Source organism: Ovis aries, chromosome 22 (assembly GCF_016772045.2).
Source record: "Ovis aries strain OAR_USU_Benz2616 breed Rambouillet chromosome 22, ARS-UI_Ramb_v3.0, whole genome shotgun sequence".
Classification (NCBI taxonomy): Eukaryota; Metazoa; Chordata; class Mammalia; order Artiodactyla; family Bovidae; genus Ovis; species Ovis aries.
Window position 1 is genome coordinate 16,564,344 of NC_056075.1, and position 5,139 is coordinate 16,569,482.

General features: G+C 43.0%; 1 pseudogene; it reads left to right on the forward strand.

Moving 5' to 3' along the window:
* On the forward strand, positions 1–4,699 carry LOC114110340 (multiple coagulation factor deficiency protein 2 homolog; annotated as a pseudogene).
* The last annotated feature ends 440 nt before the right edge of the window (positions 4,700–5,139 follow it).

Consider the following 5,139-nt stretch of genomic DNA (forward strand, 5'->3'; position numbering starts at 1 on the left):
ATGGAGCTTCCTGCTCTCTGGGGTAAGATCAGTTAAGTAGTTTGAAGATCAGGTATCTGAAGTGTTGTTTAGAAGGTAACCCCATGGAAATGGAAGCATTTCAACAAGGTAATTGGGCCACTACTGACTGGTCTAGGCAGTCCTTTGAAAGTCCAAGAATACTTTATGGAGCCTTGAAGTGAAAGTGAAAGTCGCTCAGTCCTGTCCAACTCTTTGAGACCCCATGGACTATACAGTCCATGAAATTCTCCAGGCCAAAATACTGGAGTGGGTAGCCCGTCTCTTCTCCAGGAGATCTTCCTGACCCAGGAATAGAACCAGGTCTCCTGCATTGTAGGTGAATTCTTTGTTAGCTGAGCTACCAGAAAGCAGAGCCTCGGAGTAGGGTGGAAAAATTGACAGAAGGCCTATAGTCATGGGTTATAGCCCTATTTCCTACTCTTGTTTTCTCAAAAAACTTTAAAATATTTGCTTCAAGAGTTAATTTCTTTAACAATTAAAGAACAGAATTAAGTATCCCCAGGGTCTTTTCCATATGGTTGCCTCTGAGTTCTGGGCAGGATTTTTGTGTTAAAACACTAGAAGCCACAGGTTGGTTTAGATAATATTTAGATTTGGACAAGATGAGAACATGAAAGATTGCTCGGGAATAAAATGACTTGGCCTCACTTGGACTCATGGCAAGCTCAGACTCTTGATGCTTTCAGTTAGTAATTTCTTTATCAAGTTAATAAAACTTTGATCTTTGTAATCAAAATGGTTCTGGAAAAGTTGTGCCTGTTGCTCTAGAATAAAAACTAGGAAGAATGAGAAGAAATTACTAAAAGCACGTTTATTTTTATTTTCATCTTTGGTACAAAAAGAAAGTAAAATAAGATGTTTTGCTTTGTCTTTTTGAACTACAAGCATAGGTAAGAAAAGGAGGGGTAGGAAGCGTTCTGGATTTCTTGTTTCAATGAACCAAAAAGCATATTGCCTTTCCAGTAAAAGCCTTTCAGTTCCGCTTTAAAGGGAAATGCTCGCCATCTTGTGAAATTTTAGGATATTGCCACATAGGCCCATGACCAGAACACAGTGATTTTAAACACTTTAATACAGTTTAAAAATTGACCTTAATTTTAGCTTAATTCCTCTTTTTACAAACAAACTTATAAGGAATAAGAAATGTTTTTTTTTTTAATATAGAGAAATTGCTTACCAGTGAGGAGAGGGAAGCAGAGAAGGGCAATATAGGAGCACAGGATTAAGAGGTACAAACTATTATGTAGATTTTTTAAAAAAAGCTACAAGCATATAAAGTACAACACAGGAAATATAGCCAATATCTTATGATAACTATAAATGGAGTGAAAGTCAAGTCACTCAGTTGTGTTCAACTCTTTGCGACCCCATGGACTGCAGCCTACCAGGCTCCTCCATCCATGGGATTTTCCAGGCAAGAGTACTGGAGTGGGTTGCCATTTCCTTCTCCAGAGGATCTTCCTCACCCAAGGATCGAACCTGGGTCTCTCGCATTGTAGGCAGACACTTTACCATCTGAGCCACCAGGGAAGACCCAATAAATGGAGTATAACCTTTAAAAATTGCAAACCACTATATTGTACACTTGTAACTTGCCTAATATTGTACATCAACTGTACTCCAATTTTTAAAGACTTTTTTGGAAAAGTGCACCTGTAAAGTATTACTATAATAATATGCTAAAAACTGATTTTTACTATCTCTTCCTTCATTTAGATTGAAAAATGAACTCAAAAAAGAGGAGGAACAATTTGTAACGCAAGATAACAATCAGAGCAACTATGTGAGTCAACTCCAGATCCTTGCCTGAGCAAGAACCATATGGGTTATTAGAGTTGGTCTTGGGGCTGAAATATTACCACTAAAGTTTTAACCCATTATCTAGTATGAATTTATGATAAGCAGTCCTGATACCAGAACCAAATTATAGACCATGAAGAAAGTGAAACCAATGATTCTTAAATATATACACTTATACCCTGGTATTTATTAGTGAGTAATCAAATAAATTTATGTTATTAATTTTCATTTAAAGAAAAAAAATTTTTTTGATTAGGTTTGCCCTGACTGGTACCTCGACAACGAAATCCATTGAAAGATAGTATTCCTTGTTTAGTCAGTAAGTCTGTCCAATTTTTGCAACTCCATGGACTGTAGCCCTCCAGGCTCCTCTGTCCAAGGGATTTCCCAGGCAAGGATACTGGAGTGGGTTGCCATTTCCTCCTCCAGGGAATCTCCCTGACCCAGGCACTGAACCCTGTGCCTCTTGCTTGGCAGGTGAATTCTTTGCCACCAAGCCACCTGGAAAGCCCCAAAAGGCACTATAATTTGGCACCAAATCACCATAGGCATAGACACGGAGAAAAACATGCAAACGTGTCTGGTCATACAAGTACAATCTTAACATAAAAGATGGTAAATGCATCTTGTGTATATGCTTGTTTTATGCTTATTAGGATATGATAATGTCATTCCAACAAATTCCACAAAAAATAGTCACAGGTAGCTAACACACAATTATTCTGTAAGAATACAGAACTGTATTCTGTAACTGCTGTGAAAACACATTAAGCTCACTTACTGGTGTCCAGAGAACTAAATAAGGCGCTGGGTCTAACTCGCCAGCCACCTACGCCAGACAAGACTATCATCTGCATCTGCCATCCAGCTACAGCACATGGTCCCTTGAGGTGGCCCTAGGCACTGCAGCGCTCCACTGTGCCCGCCATCTTCAGAAAGGCCGCAAAGAAATAAACCAGAACCGATTACAACTAGTAAGGCCTAAGATGGTGGAAGATTTGCCTTCTAGTAGACCCTGAGCCTTATTGTGCACTCATTGTAATACATTAGCATAAGTTAAGTGACACACCCACCAGCGCTAAGATGATGGACAATCACCATGCCAACAGCTGGAAATGCCCAGACAAGGACTGAAAAGGAGTATTGCCTCAGTTCCCATCCAAACCACACCTCTGTTCTCAGATTAGTCATAAACGTTCCTCCTGCTACTTCCAGCTCCTCTGTTTAACCTCAACTCTCCTATATAAATGGTGTCTCTTCCCAAATCTGGTTGAGAAGTTGATTTGTGAACCAGGTTCCTACTCCATCCTTGGCCATTGAATAAAGCTTGTGTCCTTCCAGTCTTAGCATCGGTTTCGTTATTGGCTGTGCAAATATTATAGAAAAAAAACTTCCCTGGCCAAGACAAGGGGTGTTGGTGGGTGCTAGGACACTGGCGCGGGTCCAACCAATTTGGTAACAGATCAGAATTTCAAATTCACCATAAGAAGTTTTCTCTGTGCTGAAAGAGGTTTACCTAAAAGAGGTACCACTGACATAAGACCTCTGCAGCTGCTCAGAACTCACTTCCTGTACAGCCTGCCTTGGGACTTTTGTGTTGCAGGTGCCAAGCCCCAGGAACCAGGGCCCGCTTCTCCCATCCTGGCAGACTGGGCCTGATTAAGAACTGAGTGCACGATCAAGCGTGTTTTATGGAGCATCTGGAAGATGTCACCAACAGAAACAGATGTCCCCATAAGAACTACAGCTCCATTATTTCAAGATGCATGATTGTAATAGCAATAATTTGCCTGATGGCCTAGAACTCTCCACAGCCATCATTCACGTCCATAAAAAGGAAAGGAACAAATAGGTACCACTGTTACTGAGCCCAAGTTCCTTCTGCTGGTTGCACAACAGGCTAATAAATCAGGAAACCAGTTGTTGGGACAAGCAATAATAACTTTAATCGGAAAGCTAGGAGACCAAGATGGCAGACTAGCATCTCAAAAAACCATCTTCCTTCAGTCCAAATTCAGGCTCCTTCTGTATACAAGTGGGGGAAGGGACCCACTTTGGCACCATCCAGTGGCTAAGCCAGACCACTAAGGGTAACTGTGCTGTGCTAAGTCGATTTCAGTCGTGTCTGACTCTTTTGTGACCCCATGGATCCTAACCCACCAGATTCTTCTGTCCATGGTGTTCTCCATGCAAGAATACTGGAGTGGGTTGCTGTCCCCTCCTCCAGGGGATCTTGCTGACCCAGGGATTCAATGGAGTCTAGGCGGGATCTTTACCACTAGCGCCACCTGGGAAGTTAATTGACAGTTGTTCACTAACTGTTGCTTGCTTGGGGGAGGGGCCCACGGTTGCGCCAGCCAATGGATGCCCCGGCCCCGCCAGCAATGTCAGCCTCCAGCCCTTGGTGGAACCAGGCACGCAAGCGGCTGAGACCATTGTGGCCACGTAGAGGTGCTTGACTAGTCCATCAAGCATGATCACCGTCTGAGTCAGTGAGTGCTGTGGGCTCAGCCCCCCTCTGACCCCACCAGCCAGTCCGAGGTGGCCCCAAGCTGGTGCCCCCCAGAGTGGAGGTCCTGCCTGCTGGCTTGTGCAGGGGATGGGCAGCAGGAGTCTGGTGAGATAGCAGCAGCTAGGTACAGAGAGGTACCGCGACAGAGTGGCTCCTGACTCAATGGAACACATAGGTGGGCCCCAGGAAGGGAAGGGCACATCAGGCCTCAGGTTCTGATTTGGGAGGCCGCCACTCTATCACCAATGAGAGAATATGAACTGATCAACTTAATACACGGTGTTTTGAGAGACACTGACAAAATACAATGACAGATACATTGACTATACCCAGTTCACAAGTCATGAAGTAGGCATGATTTGGTGATAACTTTCCTCCTTATATGCAAATTATAATGTGATGGAACACTTTCAGTAACTCCAAATAATTCAGTTCCAAAATACTGCTCGGATATTTTCATAAAGACTTGAAGCAGTTTGTTACAGTAGGGTGAGAAAGAGAAACCAAGAAAAATAAAAGGAGGAGAAATGGGATATATTGTAGTCTCCAAGCACTATTAAATCTCTTATTGGGCAAAGGCTTGATTCAAGAAACATTTTAAGAAGATTAGACAGGGACTGCCCTGGTGGTCTAATCATCAGAACTCTTTGCTTCTACTTCAGGGGGCCCAGGATTCTATAATTGGTCAGTTCAGTTCCATAGCTCAGTCATGTCCAACTCTTTGCGACCCCATGAACCACAGCACAGCAGGCCTCCCTGTCCATCACCAACTCCCGGAGTCCACCGAAACCCATGTCTATTGTGTC